The following is a 17,886-nucleotide window of genomic DNA, read 5'->3' as shown; positions in this document are numbered from 1 at the left end:
AAGTAATACAGGAGCTTTGTCAAATCAATAAGCTGTCACAGCCACTTCTGCATAACAGAGTGAGGGCCGTACTAAAGAAATATTACGCTGACATTAATGAAACCGTTGTGAGAGTGGTTACCAATATCGTATCAGAAAGTAACATGTCATTTTGTGCCAAAGATGGATCCCTAGGAACTGCTAAAAAGAGAGCGGCCTATGTACTTAGAGAGTTTCCACTGGTGAACCCCATTGAATATTGTGTGGAAAAAGGCAAAAAAACACTTGCATATGTCCCTATTGTTCCCATGCTCCAGAAGTTGCTGAACAAAACTGACATATTGGATAAAGCCATGTCAGAAAAAGTCCATGTCCACCAGGAATTTAGCTCATACGTAGATGGGCAGTGCTTTAAAAAAAACTCTCTTCTTGCAAGGGAAGAGTTCACAATTGCTCTTACACTTTACATTGATGACTTCAAAGTAGCCAATCCTCTAGGAACATCAAAGCTGAAACATAAAATATGTGCCATATACTGGGTCATTGCCAACATACTTGCAAAATATAGGTCAACCCTTAACTCAATCCAACTTGCACTACTGGGCAATACCTCAACAGTCAACGAGTGTGGTTACGCTAAAGTTCTGCAACCTCTTATCTATGATCTAAAGTTATTGGAGCAACATGGTGTTTACTTGGAACAACTAGGTGAGAGTGTGTAAGGCACTGTCTGTTGTTGCTGATAATCTTGGTGCCCACTCCCTGGCAGGATTCTTGGAGAGTTTCACCACTGACAAGTTCTGCAGATTCTGTTCGGCAAGCAGTTTTGACAAACAACACCAAGAGGTATGCTCTGGTTACTTTAAACTTCGAGACAAAGACTCCCATGATAAGTAGGTGCAGGAGGTGAGAGAGGACCCAGCATTGAGTCGAACTTATGGTGTGAAAAGAGCATGTCCTTTAACTGAGAATCTTGAGCACTTTCATGCAGTCACTGGTTGCCCTCCTGACATCTTGCATGATATATTGGAAGGCATTGTTCCAACTGAGTTGTCCCTTTGTCTTAAAGACATGATAGACAAGGGTTATTTCACACTAGAAATGTTAAAATCAGGCCATCAGACACTTTAACGACACATTTACTGACAAAACAGACCGACCTCAGATTATTGGAAAGGGATTTTCCAACAAAAGAACCATTGGTGGAAATGGCCATGAGAATTAGTGTCTCATAAGGCTCCTTCCTTTTCTTATTGGTCACTGTGTCCCCGAGGGTGACAACACTTGGGAAATTATCATGCTTCTCAAAGATGTGGTTGAGCTAGCTGTTGCACCAAAGCATACTGAGGAGACACTGCATTTCCTGGACTGTAAAATAGCAGAGCACAGACAGCTGCTGCTGTCAACATTTCCAGATTTCAATTTAAGGCCAAAACATCACTTTTTGGAACATTACCCTCAGCTTGTAAGGAAATTTGGTCCCCTGTGTGATGTTTGGACAATGTGCTTTGAGGGGAAGCACAAGTTCTTTAAAAAGGCAATTCGTAATGTGCAAAACTTCAAAAATGTTGCCATGACACTTGCTACCAAACACCAGAAAGCAGTCAGTTACCACCTTGACTGTAGCTCTTTTTTCAGACCATCAGTTGAGATGACAAAGGTTACCCCATTTTTGCTTGCCTCTTTCCCTTTGAACGTTCAGAGAGTAATCGCGCAAAACATTACAAAGCCTGAGTCGGTTCTTAATGCATCATCTGTTTGTGTAGATGGAATCAAATATCATCCCGGCATGATACTCTCTACTGGCTCATGGTCAGGTCTCCCTGAATTTGGCCAGATTCAAAAAATTGTGGCCGTTAACACAGAAATTATGTTTGTTTGCCACAAAACGACAGCATGATATTGTGAGCATTTAAGATCGTACCAACTTGTCTGTAATGAGGTCCCCTCTTTGGTTGTGGTTCAGATGTCAGACTTGAATGATGTCTTCCCATTTTCAGGATATAAGGTTCAAGGAGAACTTATGGTAACACTGAGACGATATGTTATTTGCTAAATACCTGTCTTTTATCATGATTTCCCAGATGGCTGAGCAAGAGAATATAACCATGAGGGTTATTGTCTCTGAGGGAGATATAAGAAAAATGACGACTAAACGACCTGACACACTTGACGATTTGATTGGCTGGCTCAAAGGCACTCTCAAAGCAAACTATAGTTTCACCTTACAATACCAAGATCCTGAATTTAACAATGAACTGTGTAACCTCACCAATCTATCTGAGCTCCCAGAGAAGCCAACAATCAAAATCATCCCTATGATTGAGCTGGTACCAATCTCAGCAGACACTGAATCCTATGGTGACACAAGCAGCCAGGCAGACACAGAGATCCTGTCTAACACTTCTCTGGATAGAAGTTTTCAGTGGCCAGAGGTATTTGACGTTCCCAAATTTTCAGTTGATGTTGAGTACAGACTTCGTCAAGGTAACCTGTTGTATCTGAGAGATGGAACATGTCTTAAGGTGACAAAAGAGTTGAAACATGACATACTGGAAAAATTGGCCGAGACCATGTATGCATTTAAAGCATACCCAGAAAAGGAAGATTTTGAAGCCGTTGCAAAAGCCTTAGTACAAACCCACCCGTGTCTCAAAGAATCAGGGTCATCCTCCGGCTGGAATGGATGGAAGAACAGTCTCAAGTTCAAGATGGGAAACTACAGAACCAAAATGCGCCAGATAGGACGAGTTGATGTCACTGTCAATGGTGGTAAACGTGGAAGGTACACTGCAAATTCCGACCTTTCTCACAAAGGCATAAAAAAGCCAAGGAAAGGAGAATTAAATTTCCTACCTGAATATCCAGAGGGGAGGGATGACCACAACCTGGAAGAAGCTCGCCAGGTTTTGGTCAATGAAATGATGAAGACAAAGCCAAATGGGTCCCTTGTTAAGAAAAAGATGGACCTAACATTTGCACTTCGGAGAAAAGAAGTTGTGCAAAACAAGCCTGCCATCAGCCAGATGTTACATCGATGGCCAGCTCTTTTCACAGAAAGTCAGGTATGTATTACTCCTGAGTGTTTAAAAAACATGTATGTGTCGCTGTAATGTTAAATACAATTTGTCCATAGATTCTTGTTTTTACCTTCATATGCAATACATGTTTTGTTTCAGGTGTATTACGAGTTCTCCAGAGTGGTGGGGAAAAGTCTGCAAGATAATTTCTTTGATGAACTTGACCGTTTTTCTTTTCCAGCTTTTGGCTGAGCTTTTACGTCAGACAAAGGTGGGTTTGACTACATTAGTCTACTACATCTTTCCTTTCTCTGTTCATCTCAATTTGTCTCTTCTTTCTTCTCTGCTCTTTATCTTTTTATTTCTGTTTCTTCTTCATTCTTACCATCTCATTTCCCTTCCTTAATCGTCTCCTTTTCTCTCTTCATTACCTAATTTTCTTTTTTGTCCTCTCCATTTTTCTCTCTTTTTGTCTACTTGTACATAAACATTGTGATGAATTTCTGGAATTTAATTGATAAATATGTGTGCAGTGTTTCCCACATAATTAGATTATATTAGTGGTGGTGTTTGGGGATTAAGTTACAAAAAAAGGGTTACATTTATCATGTATTTTTATTGACAAGTACACATTTCCATTGCCAACACTTAGTGTCAGATAACCTAAAGACATTGCTATGCCATTGCTACACTTTCTATGACCGCTCTACAGACTTCTTGTTGAAAATTTCACTCACACACATACACACGCCGACATGGAGGTGGACACACACACAAACATGGAGATGGAGGTGGACACACTCACCAAAACACAACAACCTGGAGGTAGTTACAAACATACACTCACACACACTCAAACTTCCTGACACGCTCACACACACTCGCACATTCAAAAAGACTCACACACACACATTCAAAAAGACTCACATTCACACACTGAAAGTCAGACACACATAGGCTCACACACACGGGCCACCACAAATTAATGAATGTATGGGAAACCCTGATGTGAGTATCCTTAGCAAGATATGTTTTAACTCTTGTGTCCACTATTTTGCAGACCACTGAGCCAACAGACATCAGGTCCCTATGTCTTCAGGGACTGCCTGTCATCTTGGCGGATGATTTTTCTGCTTTCTTCAGGACGTGCTCTGTAAGTTAATTTGTTTTTGTAAATGTTGCAGGTGCATGCTCCTTTTGTCTCCTTTTTAGCTGTTAATGAACCCTGCCATTCATTTTCAAAATTATTTGATCAGTATCAGTGTCTCCAATAAGTCTCTTTTTTATGGCCGAGCAAAGATAGTTTACCCACTTTCAGTCCCAGTCTTAATGAAAAAGTTAAATTGCTCCCAATAACTAAAGTTGTATGAATCCTTTTACAATTTCCGAATTCGTTTTTTAACTTTACTGTCACCAGTTTATTGTCACCTCGTGAAAATGTTTTTTGTTCTCAAACTCAAATGGAGAGTTGTGATTGCACTTGTGAGGTTCTGGTTGCTCCAGTGAAAAGAACAAAAAACAAAAAACAAATTCAGCACGGCTGTGACTCAAAGTATCGTAATTTCCGGACTATAAGCAGCTACTTTTTTCCTGCGCTTACAGCCGTGCGGCTTATTCATTGATGCGGCTAATATATGGTTTTAATTGGCGGCTGCCATGTACCTACTTTCGGACACAGTGAATGGTTAGATTTCTCTATCTAACACCAAGCAAGTCATTTGTTTTTCAACACACCTCTAAGCAGCCAAACAGCATGGACCTGACTTCAGGTCTTAGACACTTCAGTCATGGTTCAACAAAACGAAACACGCATGCCCAGCTGCATCCCAGAATCCTGTGGTGTCATTAGACCCAACGTGCACGTGATCGCCACTACAATATGATGAAGCTTTCAAGTTAAAAGCAATCGTTAGAAGCAGCGTGAAAAAATCCACCATCACCAACGGGTTTGGAAAAGCTGGTCAGCTGCGTGACAGAGAGAACAGCGCATGGAGTGAATTTACCTCTGAGTCATAGTGACTCGGCTGGCTGCACGTAAATATGTGGGAATAACATCAGCCTTTATTTTGTCGGGACACGACTGGAAACACAAATTGACGTGGTCGTTTTAACGGTTTCTAAGGACTGAGCGGAGTTTTGCATTGAAACGCTCACAGCCTCCGTGTGTGCTGGAGACTACGTGTCGTGTGAGCTGCGGGGCCGATGGCAGTCTGAAGGCTCCCACACGTAACAACGCATCCGCCCCTCATACACAAAACGTACAGTATTAAGTCCGATTGCTCTGCACATACACGATTTGCTCCGTTCACCGGCGCAATGGGGACGAAGTGCTCCTCCTTGGAGCCGCCCTGGCCAGAGCTGTCGGAGAAGATAGGAACGGGAGACAAGGAGCGCGCGGGAGCGCAGAGCGCAGAGGCGTCCGCGGACCAACAGTGTTTGTTGTGGAAGGAAACTTCTGACCCACGCACCGCGAGTAGGCGCGCGTATCGCGCCGAGGCGCACGCTTTTCAGTCGCCGCTGCTTTATTTTACTGGTGTGTTTTTTAACCAGCCCTGTTACTCCCATAACGCTGCCGCGACACAAGCGGAAGGAGAGCTTTACCCGTTCATCCCTCCGTGCACTGCTGATACTTGCTCATTCTTAAACACGTACAACAGAATGGCGAGCCGGGCATTGGCCCCGCCTTTAGCCCCTAAGACTCATGGGAAATGGGGGATCGCGGATGTAAATTTCCTCATCATAACTGAGGGATGTAATGTTGATTATATGGTTACTGTTTGTAATTTTATGTATGATACCTAGATTGTCAATAATTAAAAAAAAATTAAAAAAAATTAAAAAAAACATAACTGAGGAACTTGTGAACAGAATAGAGTTCCATGCTGTTTGGCAGCTGTATATATACTCAAATACATGGGCCTGAGGCAAAGCTGACTCCACCCACTGTGTGCTAATGAATCCAACTACCCCTGGCTGCAGCCTGCAGAACTGCACAACATAGTGGAATGCTGTAACGCTGAGGAATGTGAACATGCTGTGGAATGTTAACCCCGCCCATGCTGAGCCCGTCTTCTTCTTTGGTTTCACAAGTTTCCATGTGCAATATTGCCACCTACCAGTTTTTAAGGAGTTTTTCCTTACGGTGAAGGGGAGTCTAAGGGCAGGAATATCAGTTTAGTTTTGTCTGTTTTGTTAAAGTTTAGCAGGGCTCCAGATTAACTTTTTTCACTAGGAGCACAGTGGCCCCTAACTGAAAATTTTAGGGGCACAACTAGAAAATTTAGGGGCGCATACCGTAAATCAAAATTCTAACCAAATCTACTAATTTCCACTGTATTACTAATAAATACTTTAATAATAGATGCAGAAATTACAATGTGCTGTTTCAAATTCAGTGTCACATTTTAATCTGCACTTTTGAAGATGCACCAAGAAGGTAAACTGACAAAAGCATCGCTGTCATGACAGTACAAATAGTTAAGAAAACTGATGGAAATTTATCTTGGTGACACCAAATAGGTGCAGCCAAGATGCACAATAACCGTGTTTGAGATCACCCAGGTAAACTCAACGCTGCGCAGATCACCTGGTGTGTGACATATATTTTTGTTTTTGCTCCAACATTAACTGTCAATCATCACAAAGATTTCAGGAGAAAGGGGTGGGAGCCAGGGGCAAACCTACCCGGACACAGCTGGAAACTGAACTGACTGAAAGCTGCCCTACAGGCTACAAAACAATGCATTATGGGACATGTGTCCTGATGGTTTTTGTAGTGGAGTGATTAATTAAAATAATTTAAAATACTAATTCATTAAAAAAGGCTACATACATCACAAATCCTTAAATAACCATAAAATATATAATAACACAGATCATACTAAGGGGGAGAAGAATATTAAAACTAAACTGAATGTTAAGGACAACTCCGATTTCCTGTTCTCCTTCAGTCTTGCTGCAGATTCGCTTTCATCTCACAGCCCCCCCCCCCCCCCCCCCCCCCCCAAACGATCCAGGCGAGGTGCTGGTTCATCTCAAAAACGTCTATCGTTGCATTTTCCACACGTATTTTCAGTGAGTCTAAAACTAATGTTGTTTTTGCTCGAGCGTGTTTAAAGTTCAAGCCCCGTTAGCTGTCACGCATGTAGGTGTGGGACATATTCTCCTCAGCTGACCCGACTCCCGCGGGAGCGGTGTGCTGCCGTAACCCGTTTGATGCGCCGCCGTAACCGTAACCAAAACCTAAACCTTCCTCCGGGTCTGTGCGGCCCAGAGAAAAGTTCAGCACGGACTGCATGTATTTAGAAAATTACGAGCGAAAAGATACGTTCTAAAGGAAAGTAAGAAACTCCTTCATGTGGTCCGGGGAGGGCGCTGTCAGGTGTCCTGCTTTCAAACCCTGTCATTGTCACGCCCCCAAGAGTCATATACCCCACTGTGATTGGTTGGTCAGCTCTAGGCCCCTCCCCCTACACGCATTTTAGCCACTCACAGTGGCTTTCCCTATTCTTCTCACACGCAGTGGCCGGCTCACACACAGGCATCACGCGAGTGTGTGCTCGCGTTTCATGAGTATGTGCGCGAGTGTGTGTGTCTGCCTGCGTGCGTGTGCGCTCGCGTCTCATTGATTATTTCATTGATCATTGACGTGCCCCTTCCACGTTTAATGTATAAAAAAATACGAAGGGTGGGGGAGGCAAATTTACTGGTCGCACATGTGCGAATGGATGTAAAATTCAGTCGCACACTCTCAAATTTTGGTCGCAAAATGCGACCAATTGCTCGCAGTCTGGAGCCCTGTTTAGTATTAATCCTAATGCATTCTTTGTATTCATGATCCCTTTTTCATTGTATGTTTACCTTACAATTACCGGTATGAAGCCCATTGAGACGTCTGTAGTTCGAATTTGCGCTAAATAAAAATAAATATTTAATTGAATTAGAGAATTTATACAGTGATTGCTGTCTTCTTATGCCTTTTACAAGTTTCCATGTGCATGTTTTAGGGAGTTAATAAATTTTGTCTGGCCTCACGGACTCAAAAAAATAACTCATTGGATGAACTCAATTTAATTGTGGGCAGGATTTCCTTCCAATAAATATGAGTAACCCCACCTCAAAGAAAATTCTTCCGTGTAACGAAATATAATTGAGTTAATCGAACTTAATTTTATCAAGAAAGGCAAGGGGAAAAAAAACATGCAACAGCAGTCTGAAGCCAGCCTCAAACTCAGAACCTCTGTATCTTAAACCCGTGATCTAATCCACTGAGCTAACACTTTTGTGATGTCTAAGAACCGTCGGTATAATCAAATAGATTCATTATTTACACAATTGAGGCTCGTCGTGTATCGTCTTATTGGGAGAAGCCGAGTTGAAACGATTTCATGCCACAGTACGTTTTTTGTGTGGAAAAAACGAACGAAAGTTTTCACTTTTGAAAAGTCGAAGGATTTGAAGGACCAAAAGTCATACCAGGCATTAGACGAAGGAGTTGAACATTTTAATAGTTGAATGGTTAAAATAGGTGAAAAATTGTAGCCGTAAGACGGCAAAAAGAATAAATAAAGAGAAACAGGAAAACAGTATTCAACAGCATGTCCCTTACTTGAACTCAATTATTCTGGATTACTGGAGTTATCGGGGAAACTATTAATACATTTTGTGTTAGGTCAATTATATGTAGATACATTCTTTTAAAATAAGTATTTTTAAACAAAACAAACAGAATTTTATTGTGTTACATGAAAGAGGGGCTTGAATCATTTTTTTGAGTGATAAAAAAAACATTGCACCATTCAAATTTTCCTCCCCTCTGTTCTCTTTCTTCCTCATACAATTACCAATGACACAAAATGTGCTCCACTGATACTTCCCCTTTCCTGCAATCACAACTGCACTGACGAAGGTGAATCAAATGCACGGGCTCAACGTGGGCGGGGTTAACATTCCACAGCGTGTTCACATTCCTCAGCGTTCCAGCATTCCACTACGTTGAGCCATTCTGCAGGCTGCAGCCAGGGCTTACTCAATGAATCACATACTCTGGGAGTTAGGACGTGATTTGCCAGGATGACAATGTTGCCAAATACATGCGGCTTGTACTCCAACGCAGCTTGTGTATGTATAAAAGTAGTTAAACATGTGAAAATGGGTGGGTGAGGCTAGTAATTGGGAGCGCTTTGTAGTCCGGAATTTACGGTAAGTAAACTACATATTTTGGCCAAAGTGTTGCAACCTGTACAGATCTGAATATGGCATTTGATAAAAAATTCGGTATCGTCCTTTTAATATCAATTACTTTCAGTGTGGTTTATGTTGTACAATGCTGTTCATTATGAACAGTCACATGTTATTTGGGGTGCACAAAAGCCATTTTCTAACTGGCATGTTTATGTTCTCTCCTTGTCAAAACGTTTCTTTCAATGATAGGATGTAACTGACAAGGACTTGTACAGTGAAACTCCAGTGGAAATTCTCTGCCTTGGTCAAGAAAATACCCAGCTCAACCCATCCAGAGTAGGGATCATCTTGGAAGGGTCTGTGGTAATGGATGAACTGTCAAACCTACCTCAGGCCTGTGTCCTTTTCGGACTGATCTATGCCCTACACCTGGACTACCCCAAGTGCATAAAAAACACTCAATTTTATTCAGCAAGTAATGCTCAAACTGGGTAAAAGTGAGCTGGTACCCAAAATTCAAACTTTGAAAAATCAGCTGGAAGCATAAATCGGGTTCAAAATGGCCCTTCTACTGTTTTAGATTTGTTTGCCACAGTTTGTAATGTTGGACTTTTATGAAAACATGTTTACTGTTGTGTAAGTTTTGGGGAACATGTGTTCTGTGGTATTTGAACTGATTTTTGCACAAGATTCCATGACGCAGGCTTTGATAAAATTTAATTTCAAATTAGTTGGGTATTTTAGTTACATTACCAACTAAAAGCTAAAACATTTCCTTTTTAGGAGTGTAAGTTACAGTACAGTTTTAATGTGATTTGTTGTTATAATGATGTACACATGCTTGAGCACAATAAGTGTTTTTGTTGGCATGATGGCGCTTTGTTTTATGCAATGTTTAGGGCAGGGGTCGGCAACCTTTTTTACTCAAAGAGCCCCTAATAAAAAAGAAAGCACCCGGAGCCACAACCCGTTTTGACATCATTATATATATTATGCATGTATATTATTCAAAGGTGCTCATTACGTCGATCGTGATCGACTGGTCGATCTTCAATGACATGAGTGTAGATCGCGGGCCAGAAAAAAAAAAAGAAGTACCGGTACTTCTTTAAAATCCACCAAAGTCCTCACTGAGAAGTACGGGACTTGATTGACATGTAGATTGGCCAATCGGACATCGTCTGAAGCATACATCACTGCAAATGCACATTATGTTCTTTAAAGGATGATACCGCGGCCGCGTGTGGGAGGAGCTACTGGTTCTGGTTTGATCACTGCATGGAGCGATGTGTTTATCAATGCATGGTAGACACTGAGAATGTGGAGAGATCAGGTTTATTATTTTGAAGAGTTCTACTTGGTAATCATGTTTCCATGTTTGAGTTCATAAAATCCTCCCAGAGAAAGTCTCTGCTTCAACTCCTGCAGGGAAAGCCGCGTCTCAATCTGACGCCCGTGTTTGCATCTCTCTGACAGAGTTTGAAGCCAAAGCCCCTCCCGCGCCTCTCTACCTGCTTTTCCTCTCTACCTGTTCACCTGTTCACATCCTCTGTAGCTGGGATTTGTTTCCCCCGCGCTCCTCAGTGTGTCCTACAAAGAGAGCACAAAATACGGTAGTCGGGGCGCTCCAGCGCAGCACAAGGATGAAAGAGCCGGACGCAGGTTATAGCGGGGATAGAGCGGGTTAAGCAAATGAATGGAAGAAGGCGGCCCGCTGAAGAACTATTCAATATTGTACACATTTTATTATTAGTCAGAACTATCTTTTATTTAGAAATTTTTTTTATTTTATCAGTCCAGTACGAAAAAGAACATCAACAAAAGCTGTGTTGGGCAGTTTTTGGCTGGGTATGGCGGTTTTCAGATGACTTTTTGGCTGGAAAACTGTGACTCTATCTGGCAACACTGGCGCGAACTCTCAGTCTGTCATCAGCGAGTTGGTCTCTGCCCCGCGGCACGTCAAGTTCCCGGCAGAAGATCGGAGTGTTTATTGAAGCCGCCCCGCGTGCCTCTCCCTGCTATCAGCTCTGCAGGTCTCGCCCGATAAATACGAGCTCATTACGAAGCTGTTTTTTACGTGGCTCGCGCTTCGTGCGGAGCCAGCAGCGCCTTTGAAATGCCATGAAAAATTAACAAACTAAAATAAAACTTAATTATTATAAAATTCTCATTATTTTCCAAAGTCACAGGGAGCCACAAAAGATGGATGAAAGAGCCACATGTGGCTCCGGAGCCATGGGTTGCCGACCCCTGGTTTAGGGCATGAATGACACATTTTGCCACTGTTTCTGGCTTATGATTCAAGGTTGTTAAAGCAGGGGACAACAACCCTGTAACTTAATGCTGTTTTTAAATAGAACAGTTAAAAAAAGACTTGTGTTGCATATTTTTCTTAATTTAAACATTCTAGTTTAGCACATGCAATGAATACAAAGGTTTAGTTACTTCAACTTAAAATAGTAAGTGGAGTTCATGTGACAATGTTATTGATATTACTAGAGATTGTAAGTGAAATCAACTTGGCATTTAGTATTTTGAACTTAAAATAATAATTCCACCCTTTCATGCATTTCAGTTAAATGCATTCAAGTTTTCATAACCCATTACTTAAAGATTTTAAGGCAACCGGTTTCCTCAAATTTTTTTAGCAAATTCAACTTATCCGGGCTTACAGTGTAGCAGGTTGGTAACTGCACTGCGGTGCTACGTGGCACCTGGACTACCATGTCAACTTTCCCTTGGAGAAATTTCTCCAGCATCAAATAAGTCGCACACCAAACAATTCCTCTTTCTCTGACTTCACTCTCAGCCAAACAATGCAGCTGAGAGTGATTGCCTCATTTATTCAGACACACCCATAATGAATAATACAACACACCTGAACAAGAAATAAAACAGGAAATAACACAACCCACTTTCACAATAAAATATACAATAGAAAATAAATGCAATATAAAGCAGAAATTGAGATCACATTCCAACACCCCCACTTGATCTGACATTACTGCATCTTTGCCAAACATTTACACATGTCCATGTTGGTTATGTTGTTTAGGAAGGCCGGCTCTGTCCTGGGCTGCACACTTGAGTCCATCGAGGAGGTGGCGGACAGGAGGATGTTAGCTAAGCTGACATCCATCATGGATAACCCCTCCCACCCCCTCCACCAAACTGTAGAGGCGCTGACCAGCTCCTTCAGCACAAGACTGTTGCACCCTCAGTGTAAGAAGGAGCGCTACCGCAGGTCATTCCTCCCCACAGCCATCAGACTGTACAACACCGTGTCAAAGTGACACTCCACGGTCCCAGGGTGTTTTTCTGTTTAGTCCTTGGTTCATTTACTTTTGTTGTAGTTGTTGTTTTTCAATTTTAAATTGTTTTTTGTTCCTGAACAGTTGTTTGTTTTTGTTTTTGGTGTAAACTTCATTAGTTATTTCTGTATTTTGAAAAAATTTGTAATGTTTTTTTTTTTTTTACAGTTTACATGTTTTGCAGACCGCATGTTTTTTACACTTTTGCAGCTGAATTTATTTAATATTTATTTCTTTATTTAATAAGAATCTCATTTTTGATAATAATTTTTCATAATAATTTTAGTAATATTTTTAATTATCTAATATAAATGTCATTTGTGATGTCCTTTATTGATGTTATATTATATAGATTATTTCTGAATGTCGTTTTTGCTGCCACAGAAATGAAATTTCCCCATTGTGGGATTAATAAAGTCATCTATCTATCTATCTATCTATCTATCTATCTATCTATCTATCTATCTATCTATCTATCTATCTATCTATCTATCTATCTATGTCCAAACAGAAAATGGTTGAACATTCCCAACTTAAATTTTGTTGCAGGTTTGGTAAACAAATCTGCCACCATCTTTGCTGTTGGACAATATTCTAAACATATCTTCCCACTAGATTTATCAGAGGTAACAGCTTCTCTGTATGAAACCGGTATGTTGCATGTGATTTTGTAGCAATAATCAATGTTACTCTGAATTTGGTCAGTTTCATCTTCAGACAAGATTTTATTCACGGTACAGTCAGTGTACCTGTCTGGCTTCCTTCTTTCTTTAGAAGGGTAACGTCTAGATTCTGGATCATGCTTGACTTCCTCTGACTGTGGTGGGACAGGAATCATTTCATATTGATCATTTACATCAGGTTGTTCTTCCATTTTAACATGGTGGTCTGGATATTTTGGCTCATACTCAATAAAGTTCTCTTCAGGCATTGTTACAGTCTGGCTCTGTTGCTCTGCACACGTTTTAGACAAAAACTTAAGCCTATGCTTCTGCACTTTCTTAGTGTCAGGAAAATAAACAATATAAGTAGGACTATTTTTATCATAACCAATGAAAACACCCTTTTCTCTCCTTGGGTCTAGTTTACTTTTATCCTGTTTGTAAACAAAACAGTCAGTGCCAAACTTTTGCATCCTGGACAGATTAGGCCTACCTGACAATGCCTCAACCGGTGTCTGCTCTATGCGTTCATCAAAACATCTGTTTCGCACCATAGCAGCAGTCTGGACAGCATAGGTCCACAACTGCTTCGGCAGATCACTTTCAATCAGCATACATCTTGCCATTTCAAAAAGAGTACCCCAGTTTCGCTCTGCAGTGCCATTCTGGTGTGGCGAGAGTATGGAGCCGACGTCTCATGTCTAATGCAATGCTTACGCAGAAGGTCTTTGTCATGTTCAGCTCGTAGTCTCGGAGGCCATCATCATGGTAGAAGCACAGGCACAGTCTCAGGACTTGGGTTTAGCTCAAAACTTTATTTTTCAACTTCTTCTGTTGGCATTGCACAGTCATGCCCCAAGCTCTAACCACTAACCTAAAACAACCTCCCAATGGTTACAACTCCCACCTTTATAGGATTTCAGCTTTGGGAGCTACCATCCACCCAGGTTCCCACAGATAATCTATTTACACAAAATATTAAAATATGTACATTCAAAGTTTCCCCAACCCCTATAAAAATAGTTAATTTCCCCATGCAAAAATAGAATTCACAGACTGTTCCCAAAACATTTCAATAATTCACTCAAATAATAAAATAACTACTCTAAATCTCCCCTGTTAACTTTACAATGATTTTGATTTCCTCCCCGGAACCAATATAAGGTCCTTGTACCCTTAGGGACCTCTTTTGCTGGCGGACCATTCCTGACACAGAAAACGGAGGTGAGTCACCACAATCAGACAAGGCATACACAGACATGCAGCAGCTGTAAAACCTAAATATTTAAATTTATGTGCTTTCACAGGTGCTCCTGACCTAGAAGAACATTGCTGCTGCTGCCTAACTTTAGCTGCATTAAACTAGTAAAACTCTGTCAATTAATGTTTTCTGCCTGTTTCTTTAATGTGACAACTGCTCATTGTGACCGTCCTAGAAAGCTTTTCCAGTAAACTCAGTGCCATTGTCTGATTTAAAATTTTTTACTTTTCCATATGGAGCATTATCAGCCATTAAGTTTTCTGTAGCCAAAACAGCCTCATTCGTATGTGCTGGTTTGCGGCGCCTTCCGTCTGTGAAACGAGGGTTGGAATCCTTCTCTGCTTCTGTGCCGGTCCCAAGCCCGGCTAAATTGAGAGGGTTGCGTCAGGAAGGGCATCCGGCGTAAAACATTGCCAAGTTAACCATGCGACTCATCCTCGCAAGAGTGGCTGTTTCTCTGTGGCGACCCCTGATGGGAAAAGCCGAAAGAGGAAGAAGAGACATATAGGGCCCTTGGTAGGGGGGTGCTTGGACATCACTGCCAGCAAACAGCAGATGTCCTCCTAGTGCCCTACCCGCCAATTTTAACTGCACCTTAGACATTTAGGGCCCCTTGGTGGGGAGGGTGATGGGACATCACTGTGAGTAATCAGGAGATGTCCGCTCAGTGCCCGCCAATTTTAACTGCAACCTCTAGTTCAGAGCCGGGGGTCTCTGTGTCCCTGTGGTGTGGGTTCTGGCCCTTGCCCCTGAGTGCTGGGCCTCGCCAAATTTCCAAAAGTGGCCGAATCTGGTCGGGCCAAGTTTACAACAACCCTTGTGGGCCCCCTTTTCTCCTGGGTGCCCCCCTCCTGGGCGGGGACGGCTGGCCCCTGCCTTGCTCCTTCCTGGTCCAGCCGTGGGCCGGGTCGGGGGCTGCCTGGAGCGCGTCTCCCTTGGGTGGTCCTGGCCAGTACCTGGGGTGGGGCGGGGGGATTCCCAGAACTCTTGGGTGGTGATGGGGTGCTCGTCTGGGGCTCTGGGCACTCTTCTCGGGTGGGGCCCGGCGTTGGGCCCTCCCGGCGCGGTGGGGGGGTTGCTCTCCTGGTTGGGCTGGGGCTGCACTCTCTGTCCCCCTGTGCCTCCCTGCTCTCTGGCTCTGGGGGCCCCGTGGCGGTCCTGCTGGCCCTGGCCTGGGTGGCGGATGTGATCACCCGGGGGAGGTTGTTCTCTGCCTGCTGCCGAGTGGGGTGTTCTGGCTGCCGAGGCTTTCGCGGCGGGGGTCTTGGTGTGGGGGTGGCTGGGAACTCTCCCTCCTTCTTTTCACATTCCACCATCCATTTTAGAAGAACATAACACTCACTTAAGCACAGGTGTTAGCTCACCTTTGCACTAATATTTTGTGTGATTGAATGAAATATTTAACACTAGTTGGTTTGAAGGCATAAGTATGCGTGTATACTATCTGTATTGTGTACATGTTGACATGTGGACATCTTTGCAGCCAACAGGTGTGTTTATAACATTTGAGTGTGTTTGTGGACAGGCTCCACCCCTTCTAGATTTGTATAACATCTTAACCTCACCGAAATGATAAACACCCAGCAACTTGTTGCTTGATGCTGCTTCATGGTTTTACCCCCTCCCCCCCCTTATAATCACCCTTCTACCCCCCCCCCCCCCCCCCAACATCCCTCTCTCTTCTTCCCTCCTTACCTTTTCCGTCCGGTCCAACACAAAAGATTTTCAAATACGATTAAAATGAATAAAGTTTGCCCTTGATTACAACAGGGGTTTATTCAGACATACCTCTGGTTTGTCAGAAAATTCATAACCCCTGTTGTTAAAGTAAAATAAGTCCAACACAAGAGGCCTTCAGCTCTCATCTGTTTGCCCAGCTGTTGGACAGGACAAGTTAAAAAATAAAAATAAATTAATAATCAGAGGGGTTAGATCGTTCTTTATTCTTTTCAGTAATGGGGTGTGGTTTGGCTGCACCAGTTCTGATAATTTGCGGGGGGAAAAATACCTAGATATTTGATATTGCCTGATTTTACTGGTATCGTAAGTCTGCTCCGCATTAGTGTTCAATGGTAATAAAACAGATTTATTCCAATTAATTGAGTAGTCTGATATGGAGGGTAATTCATTAATAATTGGTGCTGTTTCATTTACAGAACGTGAATAATTTAAAAACAGTAATATGTCATCTGCATAGAGACTAATTTTATGATGGCTGTGTTTGCTTTTAATTCCTTTAATGCTCTCATTCTGTCTTATTGCTGTAGCTAGAGGCTCAATAAATATAGCAAAAAGAGAGGGAAAGAGTGGGCAACCCTATCTGGTTCCTCTTCCAAGAAAAAACCTGTTGGAAGTATGTCTATTAGTTCTGACTGATGCATTGGGGTTGTGATATAATATTTTAATCAAATTGATGAATAATTCTCCAAACCCAAATTTATGGAGGGCTGCAATGAGGAACTTCCAATTTACTCTATCAAAAGCCTTTTCAGCATCTAAAGAGAGTATGGTCATTTCCTGGTTTTTAATGGTGGCAAAGTCTATTATGTTAATGAGTCTGCGCACATTGTCATCCGAGTGTCTGGCTTTGATGGATCCAGTTTGATCGGGGTGAATTATGCGAGGAGTGATTTTTCCTATTCTCTATGCTAGTGCTTTGCAAATAATTTTTACATCTGCATTGAGGGTTGGGGTCATCTAAGATAGCACAAGGGTTAACAGAGATGTATTAAAACTCCTGGTTGTACCTGAGGGTGGGGATATTTCCCTAAATATTTTTACAGAAACTGGTCATTATCACTAATAATGATTGGATAAATGCTGGGATTTCTTTTAAAAGAGATTTACTGACTACCAAATAGTCTAAACGAGAGTGTGAGTGGTGAACTGGAGAAAAGAAGGTGAACCCTTTAGTGTTTGGGTGACATGAGCGCCAAGCGTCGCAGAGACCCAGATCATTCATTTACAGCTTTAGAATCCTTGCAGACCGCCATGTGCGTTGGTGTGCTGCTGTGCTGAGTCTGCCAAGTTCGGGATCCAGAATCAGATTGACGTCTCCTCCTATAAGAATTGTGGAGTCAGAGTGAACCGAGAGTGAGGTGAAGAATCTGTGGAAGAAGGAAGAGTCGTCAACCTTCGGGCCATAGATAATGGCTATGCAAAGGTTCTTATTCTGAACTGATATATTAATAATTACAAATTGGCCTTCTGGGTCATTAACTGCATCCTTCTGAGTAAATTTAATTTTTTTATTGATCAAAAAAGCAACTCTTCTTTGTTTGTAAATAGCAGAATACATGAATGGAATTGTGAGCAGCACAGGAGATGATCAGCTGATTTAGATAAGTGGGTCTCCTGCAGTAAAGCTATATCTGCTTTAAGATCAGTCAGGTGGTTTAACACTATCAGCCTCTTTGGCCCAGAGCCAAGTCCACGCGCATTCCAGCTAACAATGTTAAGACTGTTCATAA

The 17,886-nt window shown here is 42.1% G+C and overlaps 1 long non-coding RNA gene across 1 annotated transcript; it reads left to right on the top strand.

Moving 5' to 3' along the window:
* Positions 1-2,813: 2,813 nt before the first annotated feature.
* On the top strand, positions 2,814-9,591 carry LOC101171476 (uncharacterized). Its single transcript, XR_002872181.2, has 4 exons — positions 2,814-3,044; positions 3,159-3,270; positions 4,060-4,152; positions 9,432-9,591. It is a non-coding gene; the product is annotated as an uncharacterized LOC101171476 (long non-coding RNA).
* The last annotated feature ends 8,295 nt before the right edge of the window (positions 9,592-17,886 follow it).

Source organism: Oryzias latipes, chromosome 19 (genome assembly GCF_053564925.1).
Source record: "Oryzias latipes strain Hd-rR chromosome 19, Olatipes_Hd-rR_3.1".
Classification (NCBI taxonomy): Eukaryota; Metazoa; Chordata; class Actinopteri; order Beloniformes; family Adrianichthyidae; genus Oryzias; species Oryzias latipes.
The sequence above is the reverse complement of the archived record's forward strand: the minus strand, read 5'-3'. Positions and strand labels throughout refer to the sequence as shown.